Source organism: Penaeus monodon, unplaced genomic scaffold, assembly GCF_015228065.2.
Source record: "Penaeus monodon isolate SGIC_2016 unplaced genomic scaffold, NSTDA_Pmon_1 PmonScaffold_6324, whole genome shotgun sequence".
NCBI lineage: Eukaryota > Metazoa > Arthropoda > Malacostraca > Decapoda > Penaeidae > Penaeus > Penaeus monodon.
Window position 1 is genome coordinate 1 of NW_023661356.1, and position 15,000 is coordinate 15,000.

General features: G+C 34.6%; 1 pseudogene; it reads left to right on the forward strand.

Moving 5' to 3' along the window:
- The first annotated feature begins 135 nt into the window (after positions 1 to 135).
- LOC119571445 lies at positions 136 to 6,719 on the forward strand (annotated as a pseudogene).
- The last annotated feature ends 8,281 nt before the right edge of the window (positions 6,720 to 15,000 follow it).

Below are 15,000 nucleotides of genomic sequence, written 5' to 3' on the forward strand. Positions count from 1 at the left end.
AAAAAAAAATTTTTTTTTTTTTTTAAAAATTTTTTTGTTTTTTGTTTTTTATGTTGGACCCCAAAAACCCGGCAAAAAATGTGAAGTAAAAATTTAATGTAATTTTTGGCTTTCCTTTGGGATATAACAAAAAAGCTGGATGACCCACGGGCCCAGCTTCAGGAAACTCTTCAGCCCAGCAACTCCCCATTGGAAGGTCATTTGCCGGGGGAATTTGAAGCAATTGATACAAAATTGAAGCAGAGTACCGCAAAAAAATTGAGATGGAAAACCCCCAAAAGAAAAGGAAAAGAAAGCACATAAAAAGAAGAAGAGGAAAAATGGCAGGGAGAAAGGGTGAAGAAGAACCAAAGAAAAAAAGATAAAGAAGGAAAAGAAGGCAGAAAGTGAAAAAAAAGTTTAGACAACACAAAAGAATTTCAAAGGGATATAAAAGAGGGCAGAAAAAACCGGAGCCATTTTTAAATCAAAAGACATTGCCAAGAAAGAGGGTGTTTGTGAAAAAGGAGAAAAAAGAATTCTCAGAAGGAAAACCAAAAGAAAAAACAATCCCTTTGGGCAAAATAAACAAACAAGAAGATTCAAAATGACAACCCTCTTGCCAAAGCCAAAGGGAGTCCGCATAGGTCTAGTCCCAAATAGTGGGTCGGGGACACCCCAAAGCTCATTTTGGCGTATTATTCGCTCAGGGATATCGCACAGGTATGAAGTCTTCAAGAGAAACCAACTCCCGATGAGAAGAAAGTGGGAGACGAAAGAGAAATGGGATACCCCGGGGGAAAAAACAATGGGAAAAGATTCCGGAGAAGGAAGAGCTCCGTCGGGCGGGAGGAAGAGGAAAAGAGGAGTACAAAGGTAGGGTTTCCTGAGAAAATTACGGGGGAGCCCCCTCCGACTCCACCGCACCAGAGATAAAACAGGAAGGAGCCACCCCCCAATTTGAGGTTTGGTTCAACCTTTGGCAACCTAAGCTGTCCTCGCAGGCCCCCAAAAAGACCCTGAAGACCGGGTCGTAGCCCCAAAGAACCGGAAACCTGAGGTGTCCATGTTGCGACGTCAAGGGGGAGGGAGGGAATAGGGTGCTGGAACGGCCGCCCCCTTTCCCCACTCCCCCCCCAGCCCTGAGCCCCCTGTATCCCCAACCCCCCCTGTCACCCGAAACCCTCCCGAGACCCCCCGGTACGAAAAGTGGACGAGAAGCTAGAGTGAGCCAATAGAAGAAGAGAAGGTAGATAAATTTTCTGTTTTGGGGTTTGTAGTTACAGTTGTCTTTTTTTTCAAACTTTTTTTGTGTTGATTTTCTTTTTTTACCTTTTTGTTTTTTTTTTTTTCTTTATTTTTGAAATTTTTTTTTACTGTTTTTAAAACTGGTTTTTTATTTGTTTAAAAAAACAGAGTTTTTACCTTTTTTTTAAACCTTTAATACAGTCATTACATTATTGTTTATCATAATCTTCTTTTTTCAAAGACATTGTTACCCTGGGATTGTGGAAAGTCATGGGAATAAAAAGGGAAAAAAAAATTTAGGAACATCAAAGTAAATCCCAAAGGGAAAGGCATTGGACTTTAATCCAATTGCCGCAGTGTTCAAATTTTTTGGGATACTTGTGTTTTAGGCCCAGGGCAAAGTTCATTTTAGTTTTTGGGAATTTAGCTGCCCAGGTTGGATTTCAAAGAAGAGGGTTTTGATTTGTGTCATTTATAATCATGTTGTTGCAATGTTCTTTGATTTTGTTAATTTTATTTAGTATTTCCATTAGTACCTCACCCCTCAAGGAACATGCATTTCATTTTTTTGTTTTATTTTAAATTTTTTTTGTTTCGTTTTTATGATTTTTTTTTTGTCTTTTATGTTTTTAATTTTTGGTTTTTTTCCTGAACACTACCAATAACATAAAATATATCAAAAATTTTTTAGTCTCAAGTATGAAATAAAAAGACACTTTTGACTCCCTTCTTTGAAACAAAAATCATATTGCAAAAAGGAATAATTGTAGAAAAGGGAAAAAAGCAAAAAACCCAAAGAATACTTTAATATGTTTCTGCCATAAGATATTTTGTCTTCTTGCCTTGTGACCAACTACATGCCCTCTGACCCTTTAAATTTCATGTAAACCTGTCATATTACTCCAACATATTGCTATATTGACTGAAAACACACACATTTTGAAATTCATAATTATTTTTTTAAGTGTTTGTATGTAGAAATTCCCTAAAGTAATTGATACTCGAATTGAATAACTGAGTGTTTCCTTGTTTTATGACTGAGAAACTTCACCGCTTCAAAATTTCCAATTTTTAATAGAGGGAGGCCCCCAATATACGATACAGGACGGCAATAGGTAACCCTTGTAATATCTACAAGACCTTTTTTTTCTCATCAATTTGCTGGTTCATTTTTTTTTTTTGTCACGGGAGTTAGTGAGATTAGTTTGAAGAACGATGAATTGGGGGGAGAGAAAACAATGGTCTAGATGATGAATAAAAAATATGCAACATAGCCGGTCTTGTGGTTTCCCTTGAAATTTTTCAAGGTGACGCATAAAACAACTTTAAATGTGGAAAAAAAATGACTGTTATTTTAGAGACCAGGTCACGTATTTGTGGAAGTATTCAAAAAACATTTTTGTTCGTTTCATGAGTTGCTGCAGGTTTTTTTGGTGAGAAAATTGCAGTACCCTCTTCTATGCAGTGGGCAGTCGTTGAGTTGCAGAGGTAAGTATAATCTCTGTGTTAAGGAGAGATTTTTTTGTAAATTTTAGTCCGTTTGCAAAATCATTTCTTCCCAGAGAAATGGAGGATTTTAGGGAATAAAGAAATGAAGTTGAAATAACGCAAGATCCTACTTTTGGTTTTTTAGGATTCAGTGAAAATTTATTTTGTATTCACAAGCCTCCTTTTTGGCTTTATCTCTTTTTTGAGAAAGTCTCATTCATCATCTCCAATGATCTCAACGCAGTGACCGAGGAGACACATTATGTTTTTTTTTTTCTTTCTTCAAGCTTTGAAGTAATTACTGTATTTTTAGCCCCTTGGTAAAGCTTTATATTAAAAGAAAAAAAAAAAAAAAAAAAAAAAAAAAAAAAAGGAACAATTTTATTTTTTATATTTTATTTTTGCATCCCAAAATTCTTTTAATGTTTCCTCCCCAAGATTCAGCAATACATTTTTTTTCCCTTCTATGTGTAGATAATTGCTAAAATCAAAAATAAAAGATAGTGTTGTCGGGCTCGAAAGGAAAAGGGCAAAACAGTCCTCAAAAGATCAGGGTCCTAGTTTTTGCTGCTTATCCCATTACACCCACTCTCGGGTTTTTCACTTTTGTATATGTCCCCTTCATGTTCACTTGCATTAGGGTCTTTCATCATCTAAGAATTTTTGACGATGTGGTAGGAGTGAAGGAATTAAAGGAAGTTTCATCCTTTTTTTTGTTCGAAAGAACATGAAGACCTGATGGTATTTTATGATGTTTTGATAAATTTACATTTTTTGCATGTCTTTTTACATTATTATTTATTTTTTTTTTAAATTGCTTTTTTTAATTATCTCTTTTTTGTTTTTTATCTATTTTTTACAAGTGAAATATGTCTGAATTTACACCATGGTTTTTCCAAATTTTTTGTTTGGATCCCCTGGAAAATTTTGGAGAAAAGATTTATTTTGGTTTTGGTAAGGGCGCTTGTTTCTGAAAATGTACGAGTTTCCACATAATGCTCTTGTCTTTGAAACATCTTTTTTGAAGCAAATGCCATCTGGTCTGTTACTTAGAGAAAAAAGACAAAAAATAAAATGTGACTTTAGGGGCCCAAAAATTTTTGGGAAAAAATTATATAGGGATATATGCTCACTTAGTTTCCTAAAGATCATATTGTTTTTTCTCAAATACGAATTAGGTGGGAAAAAATATATTAAAATCCAAATCCCACATTTCACTTTCATTTTTTGCACGCTCCCTTTTACGGAATTACATTTCATTGTTTGAAACACGATTATGTTTTTGTTTTTGTTTTTCCTTTTTGTATTTGATTTTTCAAATTTCTTTTCCACTAGTGCATTCTTTACAGTTTGTATGATTTCAATTGGGGTTTTTTGCTGTATTTTAATATAGAGTGATCAAATGTTTTTTCAGTTTTAAAAAAAAAAAAAAAAAAAAAAAAAAAAAAAAAAAAAAAAATCTTGGCTCAATGGAAAATTTTCCTCTTAAAAAGATACTTTTTAAAAAATTTAAAAAAATCTAACTAACTGTATATCCTTATGGAGAATACCGTAAAATCTGTGTTTTTTATTGTTAGGAATTATTGTTGGTAAAAAGTTTTCCTGAACAGATCCTTCTGTATCTAAGGAACCCTTTTTTTCTCCCTTTTCCAGCCTGATGAGAGGATGACCCTACAAGTTTAAAAAGGAAGACTCGACGTGCACGTGAAAAAGCAAAGAAGCTTGAGGGGGAGAGACAGCGGAGGCCTCTGTTTCCTCATCTGGGGTGTCTGACCGGTCGCCCTAAACCCACAGCTTTGACTCTGACCGCTCTCCTGCACCCTTTCTTCAAAAGGGGAGCGCCCCCTATGACTAGGTTCCTCACACCCCGGGTTTTTGGTGCCAAGCAATTCTCCCCATACCAGAAAAGTCCCGAGTGGCCCTGCATACTCCCCTCGATACGAGAATGCTTCTCCAAACATTCCCTTTATATCCAGAGAAAGAAAAAGTATCAGGCTAATGGGGCCATTACTGTTGGATTTTACCAGGCATGACTGATAACCTGCGGGGGACAGTGTGAAAAGCAGACTACTAAACCAAAACCAACAGAATCACCGTATACAGCCCTACAGTGCAAAAAGCTCCTTTTACCTAGAAAGGGGATGTAGCAAGAAACAAAAGCCCAGTAGCTATGCCATTTTCTACAGTTCATCAGTACGCTCGGAAAAAACCCCAAGACTCCAAATACTATTGGCTTCTGCTCCGCCACACCCACAGATAAGCCGCCCCCAGCACCTTGACATAAACTGAGCCAGAGAAAAGACCAAACCCCAGTATAGTTACTTTTCTTTGACCAAAAAAGCCCCTTACTGTCGTAAAAGAGCCTGGCTCTGTGCACCCCCAACAACCTCGAAAAAACCCCAGGCTACTACAAAAAGCCTGATGGGGTAAAAAAGCAGACTCCAAACTATCACCAGCAGCCCCAAAACTGGTCCTTGACCCTATTTTGGCACCCCGTGCGGGTTTGGATTAACACACCTGCCCCACAATTCGGGGAAAAAATCAAAAAGCAACCATTGAAAAAGAGAGCAGCAAAGACAAATTTTGTCAAGATTTCCCAAAAAAATTTCCCAGTTGACAGCAGCAGCAGTCAGTCCGGTTGACAGCTCAGCAATCAGTGGGCAGGTCTAAATCTGCAGAAGATAGCCAGTGGTCAAAAATACGCCCCCCTAAGTGCATTTCCCCTTTTTTCTCCTCACCCTCAGCACTCCCAGCCAATCTTGCCAATTTATCACAGTTGGTCCGCATCAAGAGCCAGAAGCGAATAACCATTTCCCTGAAAGGATTTGTCCAAATCCCCACCGAACCTCCCGGCCCTGCAGCTTTTCCCAATCCTAAACCCGCTATTGGAAAAATTTTTGCCCCCTACTTTTTTGCGGGTGGGGGGGGGGAAAACCCAAAACAAGGTTCCGGGTTTTTGACATAGAGCGAGTGGTATAGTGCTGTTAATGATTTGAAGACTTGCATCGCAGATTTAAATCTTGCAAGCTGTTCAAACCAGCAGAATTGCTGGGCAGTTTGAAGCTGACCCTAATTACAAGATGGGTCAAGCAGCCTAATTTCATCAACAGATACAAGCCCAATGCAAACACAGCTGGCGGGGTTTCCCCACAGCAGTAACCAAACCCCCCACAGACCCACAGTCTAAAATCCACGTCATCCTCAGCCCCATAGCACCCCAAAGCCTAGTAAAGGAACGCCCTTCCAGTCGTGATTTGCCACCTGCTATCCCACTGAAAAACACAATGTATCTCAAAAAAGAGTATGTGGACTTCCATTTTTTTAGCAATAGTTTGGCCAACAGTCTTGCTCCATTTTTACCTCAATAGGGGTTACTAGTCTAGAAACTTTTTTAGGATCATTTTTGGGCTACTACATCAGTCATTGCTTCGCGCAGAAGATGGGCTCATTAAGGGAACCGCCTACCAAGTTTAGATAACACAAGGGGCTTAGGCAAAGCCCGGCGCTTTACCCTACTGGCCAGCGAACGGGACAGGCGAATCGTTTTCACTGAATTTTTACCTCGTGGTCATTCTGCAAGTCAGACTCGGTTGGTAGGGTCCAAGAGTGGAAGTTCATCGGTGGTGGTAGCTCACAGGGACTCCATGTCAGGAGGGGGGTCACCCTCTGGCCCAGTTCGGGTAAGGGGATCTACACCAGCACCACGGGAAATAGCGGGATTTTGGGTTTAAGTGTTCCTACACCAACATGATGACGGGCCATCATCACCACTTTTTGGGCCCGGGGGGAAGGGTGCTTTAAATCTGGATCTTTACCAGTCCACTTTTGGGTTCCCCTCATCTCCATTCCTGTCTCAATCACCAGGGTAAGGTGCTTTTGGTTTTCCGGGAGCTCCTCGCACTCCAACCCAGTCATCAGAGTCTCAAAAGTTCTCTAGCCTCGTCAGGGTAGTTTTCCATTTTTCCAAGAGACCCAAGGGACCTTCACAATCCATCCATCACTAAAAATTCCCAAAGTCTTAATTCAATATCTTCAAGTCAAGGAGACCCCAGTCATCTAAATGGGGTAACTTGGTTCCTTTTGGGAAGAGTTTCCCTTAGCACTCAAAACCCAAACAAAGCCGAGGCGCTTTAGCTGGGGCTTAGGGATCCCACCTCACAGCTTTCCCGCAGTCCTTAGCAGAGACAAGAGGAACAAAATTTTAAGGTCTGCGGGAGCCCCCCCCTCACATCTGCTCCCCACCAGTCTATGTAAACGCGGGCTGATGAGTCAGCGGTTCTCCTCTGGGACCCCCCTTTCATTGGGCCCTGAGACAGGCTCTCCCGGGGCAGAATGCCCCCTCTAATGATGGAACCCCACCTAAACAACACAGGCGCCCCACTTGGTTTAAAAAACGCCATTTTTACTTTTTCAATCTTTGGGTTAAGTTAAAAACCTTTTTTGGGGTTTTTGTTTTGATTTTTTTTCTGATAAGGGCAAAGCTTTTTCCCAGTGCAGCACCCAAGTGAAATGGGGTTAAGTTCTTTTCTGTTGTCTTATAAAAAACATTTTTATTTTTATTTATACTATTTATAGACTATTTTTATTTTTTTACATTTTTGCGGGATTTTTAAAGTACATGTCCCCGCAAAGTTTTTTTGTTGTGATTTAAACTTTATAAAAATAAGGAATGTTCGCTCCCAGTGAAAATTGATTTAAAAAATAATTTCTTATGTCCATTCAGCAGGCAGCTTTTCTTATCACAAAACGGGGGGCTTATTGTAAAAAATTGTCTTTTTAAACACTGAATGACGAGATGATATTGAGGTTTAAACCCTAAATCTTTTTGGACATACCAAACTACCTGGGGGGGATGATGTGTGAAAACCCAAAAATTTTCCTATAAAAATTTGACCCAGGGGGCAATGTTTTGTCAGATACTCAATCATTTTTAATTTAGCCCTATAATGTACCTAAAAAAGACCGGATATGTTTTTTTATGCCGACTTGTTTTGGTGTTGGGCTAAATTAAAATGTGATCATATTTGAAAAAAGGTTCAGCAAAAGCAGTGGAGGGACCCTTTTTGGATCCAATGTTACCCACGGAGTGGCAGGTGTGGGGTGCACCCAAACCCAAAAGAAAAAAACCTGCCTAGGGTGATTTCCCCCCCCCCTGGGCCAATTTTTACTGTTCCTGATGTTATGGTGTTGCAGCAGCCCTTTGAAAATAGGGGCTTTTAGGATGCGTATTTCTTTTTAACAAGAACAAATGTAAGATGCAAAATTAAGATATCTCATTTTTGCTTACTTTCAAGTAAGAGAGTTTTAAAGTGTTTGTACTTTGCATAATCCACGGGGAAAACTTGTGCTAGACTTTTTTTTTAAGGAGTACATGGTATTTCCCAAATTTTAAATTTTTTTTTTCTTTTCAAAACTAACTTTTATATTTTAAATATTTCATTTTTGGGATTTTAGGAAATTTGATTGCAAACATCATTGGCAGTTTTTTCAGTCCCTTTTTGGGAAAGGGTTTAAACAAAAATAAATTGTAGCAAGGTCATTCGGCTGGTTGTCCCAAGTACAGATAAAACCCAACACCCCCACTCTATTTTGTACATCATCAGTGCATCCTCTTTTTGTAAATTCTCATACCCACTCTGTACTTTAGGTAACCTCAAAAGTTTTTTCCCCAAAAAAAAAAAGAAGACCATCCAAACCATACACAGCAGTTACACCAATATTTTTTTTCCTAAATTTAATCCATTATAACCCTTGCCTCCTTAGGCTTAAGTATTTAAAGACTTTGAAGGAAAACCAAAACTGAAACTCTTTACACTCATAGGGGCCTAAAAAAATTTCCCTTTAAAAAAATCGGGTGAAAAAACGTGCCGCTAAAAGGTTAGTTATCCTTCCGAACAGAAAAATTTATCTCTTAACACTCCCAAAGGGAGCCTTGATTGCCCAACTCCCCTTTTACCCTTTTGGAACAAGAAAGGGCGGACAAAAAAAAGCCGATGTGGTTTGTAATTTTTTATTGAGAGTGAATGTTGTCTGGGTGTAATGTATGGAGTATGATGTTGTATGTATGTATGATTATGTATGTAGATGATGTAGTAGTATGTATGTTTTATTATGTATGTATGTCAAGTTTTGCGTTTGGGAAAGGGAAATTTTCTACCACAGTGTCAGAAAATCAGTTTTCAGTGTTAGTATTGCGGCCTGTTTGTACCATTGCCCGGTACACCGATTGTTTTGTACGCAGATTGTTGGGGCAAATATGGCAGAAAAATTTTTCCGCTTCAATTCCTTTCTTTTCAGAATGCATTTTTTACTGGGCTAATGGGAAATTTTTTTTCGAACATACCCCGCCCCTTTGGGGGGGTATAGTTTCTTTTGAATAAAAAAGGTTTTTTTAAAACATTTTAAAACCATTTTGGGAGCCCAAAGTATAAAACAAATGCATCCTATCACCAGTCAATCATCACACTCATTGTCAAGAATGAGTAAGCATTTATTTTATTTGTATAAGTTACTTTTTTTTGTATACAATGTACCAAAACTTCTACAACTGTATGTACCCCAAATTGTGTACTAAAGTGTATCCCCGGGGGGTGTATACTGCAGCATGGGGGGGTAAAGCCTATTTTTGAACTATGTGTACAAATTTGGAAACTGTGTATAAAATGTATAATATGACAAATAAAAAAAATGCCGTTTTAAAATGTTTGCTATTTTTTACCAGAATTTCACAAAAAAATGGGGGTAAATTAGAGACACAAAAAGTACCTTAGAAGGATTAAAAAATTTAAAAATACCTTTTTGTTTTTAGACCGTCTTATCAAAACTATATACGCGCCGCGCGCGCAACACACACACACCACCAAACACACCCAAAAAACCACCAACACACACACACACACAACACACACCACCAAACACACACACACACGCACCACACACGGCACACGCAACACCGTACACAACGTAACCCCACGCACACCAAGCGCACACATGCACCACACACACCCCACACACACAACCACACACACAAACCCCAAAACACCACACACAACAACACACACACACAACACCACACACACATTTTTTTCCCCTCTATATGTGTGTGGTGTGGTTTTGTGGATGGTGGTATTTATATATATTTTAAAATATATATATATATATTTTATATATATATATATATAATATATATATATATATATATAATATATACAACTATACATATACATTTACATATTAAAATAAAAATATAAACAAATGTGAAAATAAAGGGAAAAACATTCTCAGAGCGACTTTAATAAAGTTTTTGAACAGAGACTGAAAAAATCACAGTACATTCTGGCTTTAGAAAAAAGGAAAATAGTTTTCAAAATGCGCACGCGCGCACCAACACACACACGCACACACAACACAACACACACACAAAACACCACACACCCACAACACACCACACCAAAACACACCACACACACACACCCACACACACACACACACATACATACATACATATACATAACGTATTCACCGGCGTATGAGACGCACCCCTATTTTTACAAGGACATTTATTTTAAGAAAAAAGTGTTTTATCTACGTTTATTCAATGTTGTAATATAAATGTAATTTTTATATTTATACATATAAATAATTATATATATATATATATATATAATATATATATATGTATATATATATTATATTTTATATATTTTTTATCAATATTGTTATCTATCTATCTATCTATCTATCTATCTATCTATTATCATATACAATATTAATGTGTGTGGTGTTGTGTGTTTGTGTGTGGTTGGTGTGTTGTGTTATATTTTTAATATTTTATATATATTATATATATAATATTTATAATATATTATATATATATATACAATATATATATATATATATAATAATATAATTATTTATATTTTATTATTATACAATATTATAAAATATATATATTATTATTTTATTAATATATATATAATATATTATATATATATATAATTTAATAGATGTAGTAGGATAGATAGATAGATAGATAAGATAATAAGATAGAAAAATAAAATATGTAATTAACATATATATATATTAATATAATAATAATATATATATTATAAAATTAATATATTTTATAATAATTTAAAATATAAATTTTATATTATATATAATTATATATATATAATAATTAAAATTATTATATGTATATTATCTATCTATTTTATCTATCTATCTATCTATCACATCTATCTTCTATCTATCTATTATTATCTATCTATCTTCTATTTTATTTTCTTCTATTATTATCTATCATCTACTTTAATCTATTAATTATTATCTAATTATTATATTATATATATATATATAATATAATATTTATATAATAATATATATATAATAATTATATATATATATAATATATATATATATAGTGTGTGTGTTTAAAATATATAAATATATATATAATATTTTAATATAATAAATAATATATATAAATAAATATATATGAATATATAGTATATCTATCTACACATCTATATCTTTATTATTATCTATCATCTATTTATCTTCTATCATCTTCTATCTATTATTTTACATCTATCTATCTATTATCTAATTATCTACTAAACTATCATATGTATATATAAATAATATATATTTATAAATATATATATATATATATATAATATATAATATATATAATATATATGTAAATATATTAACACACACACCACACAAACACAAGCAACACAACCCCACACCACACACACACACCCAACACACACACAAAACACCCCCACACACACACACACAAAAACACACCCCACACACACACCACACCACACACACACACCACACACACACACACACACACCACACTTATAATAAACCAAACATACATATGTCGCTATGTATCTTTTCCATAAGTTAGATTTTTTATTATTTTCATATGTCATTAACCCTTCCTGGTGAATTGTCCTTGTTGGGGAATTTTTTTTAAAAAAAAGGGGGTGTCCTGAATATAACCATTTTCTGTGAAGGAAATGAAACATTCGTTTTCTTTGAATAATGGGGTGGGAAAGGGGAAATTATTTTAAATATCCGGAGGCTGGTCGTGAGTGAGAGAGAGGAAGAGGGTGTGGTGTGCTATATAGTATATAATCACACCACCACACACACACACAAACCCCACAACAACACCACACACACACACAACACACAACCCACAAAACCCACAACACACACACACAACACACACACACACCACCCACAACCACACCACACATTAATATTTGTGTGTGTGTATGCTGGTGTGGTGTGTCTGCATGTGCGTATGGTAGCGTGTGCTTTTACGTTTGGGGTGCGCGTCGGTGTGTGTAAAAATTTTATATTTATATATATTATAATATATATATATTTAATAATATTATATAATATATTATAACATTTATATTTTATGGTTTTTATCATATATATAAATAATAATGTATAATATATATAAATATAATAATATATTTAAAATTATATATTTAATATATAATACAAATATTTATTTAATTATTTTAAAATATAATATTTTTAAATATAAATATTCTTATTATTTAAAAATTAATTTATATTTATATAGCCCACGCACCCCCCCACAACACACCCCCAAACCCACAACACCCAAACCCCCACACAACCCCACAACCCACCCCAACCCACACACCACACACACACACACCCCCACACCCCACCACCACACCAACACACACACACACACCCACCACCACACACACACAAACCCCCACAAACACACACCACACACACCCCCCCAAAACACAACAAACCCCACCACACACACACACAACAACACACACAATACATCTATCTATCTATCTTTCTACTATTATTATCTATTATCTTCTAATTTTTATCTATCTATCTATCTATCTATATAATATTTATATATATATATATAATATAATAATATATATTAATTTTATATATATATAGCACACACATACAAACACACAAAACCCCACCCCACACACACACCACACCCCCACCACACACACACACAAACCACACACACACACACACCCACACACCACACACAAAACAAACCCACACAACACACCCAAAAACACCACACCACCAAAAACACACACACACACACATATAATATAATATATATATATATATATATATTAATTTTATATATATATATATATATGTATATATATATATATAATAATATTATATATATATATATATATATATATTAGATATATATATATATGTGATAATTTGTTTTATTATATATAAAATTTATATATATATTAAATATTATAATTTATATATAATATAATATATATTTGGGGGTGTGTGTGTGTGGGGGGTTTTGGGGTGTGTGTGTGGTGTGTGTGTGTGTGTGTGCACATACACCAAACACACAAACACACACCACCCCCACATTAGATTTTATTATGATGCATATAATATTAATTTTATATATAATATTATTATATATATATATATATTATATTATAAATATATATATATATAATATTAAAAATTTTAAAAATTAATATAATTTTATAAATTGATATATTATTATTATATTTTATATTATATATATATTAATAATATATATATATATATTTATATATTATTTTATTACTATCTATCTATTATCTTTATTATCTCTCTATATCTATCTATCTATCTATCATTATCTTTATCTACTATCTATCTATCTATCATCATCTATTCTATCTTATACTATCTATCTATCTATCATCTATCTATCTATATATAATATATGTTATGCATATATATAATAAAATATTATAATATATATATATATAATATTATATTATTATATATATATATATATATATATATATATATTTGGTATGTATTGGGGTGGGTCTGTGTTTTTGTGTATTAACAAGCTTAAACATAGGTCTTTTTTATTCCGATGCTTTAAATTTTATTAAAAAAATTGAATATTTTGAACTTTTTTGTTCGTCCATATAGATTCGATTTTAGTCCTACGGAAAATCCGACAGAATTTAATGCGCGACAGGATTTCAGTTAAAGCATAGATAATTTTTTTTTTCCCAACCCCTTTTTTACAACAAACCCCCCCCTTTTCACCTTTTTAAAATTCCCCCCCAACGATAAAAAAAATTTGAAACAAAAAATTAAAAAACCCCCCCTAAATTCTTTTCTTTTAAAACCTTTAAACAAAACCCCGGATTCCCCCGCTTTCCTTTTTACCTTGCAAAAAAAAAAAAAGGCTTATCCGACCCCGGGGCTTGCGATTGGGGGGGACTCCCCACCATTTTTTGAATCCCGGCTTTTAAAAAAATTTTTAACAAATACAAATTTTAGGGGTTTTTAAAAATTCTGTTGAGAAAAAAAATACTTATTTTTAAAATTTTTAAGTATAAAGAAAAAAAGTGACTACCCCCTTACTTACGGAATCCCCCCGTGGTCCGGCGTTTAAAAAAAAGCAAATTTTTTTTTTGTATTTTTGTTATGAAAAAAAATACTTTTTTGACCCAATTTGGGATACTCTGGAGTTGCTTTTCCAACTTTTAAGGAAAATTGAATTCGGGCCTTGGGAAAGCAAATTATTTATTTTTGTTGAAAAGGAAGGCATTTTGGAAAATTAAGGGGAATTTCCCAAAATTTTAAACGAATGGAAAATTTTCATTTTTTTTAATTAAGGGAAAAAAAAATCTTTTCAATTATTTTAACATAAACCTTATTTTTTTTTCCCTTTTTTTCTTCTCTCTCTCTCCCCTCTTCTCTCTCTGCTTCTTTTCTCTCTTTTTCTCCCCCTTTTCTCTCTTCTCTCTCTTTTCCCATATTATATATATAAATATATATTATAATATATATATAATATTATATCGTGTGTGTGTGTGTGTGTGTGAGTGTGGTGTGTGTATTGTGTGTGTGTGTGTGTACGGTTTGTTGGGGGTGTGGGTGTAGTTGTGTGTGTGTGTAGTGTTTGTGTGTGTGTTGTGTATGTGTGCGGTGTTTTGTGTGCGCGCGCGGTGATGTATCAACTATACGTATACAAACAACTAATATGTATTTTCAATCATATCGCACACAGCGGGTTTCCGCCATCCATGGCCCCCTCTCCGGCGCTCCCCAAAGAATTCCCCAAAAAATACGCGAGGTGTGCGAGCCATAACGCGGAATGGGAGGCAATAACCGCTGTGTTGGTGTGGGCGGGCGAGTGAAGGGGCCTGTAGAGAAAATTGATAGGGATAAACTTTCCCATTTTTGTGC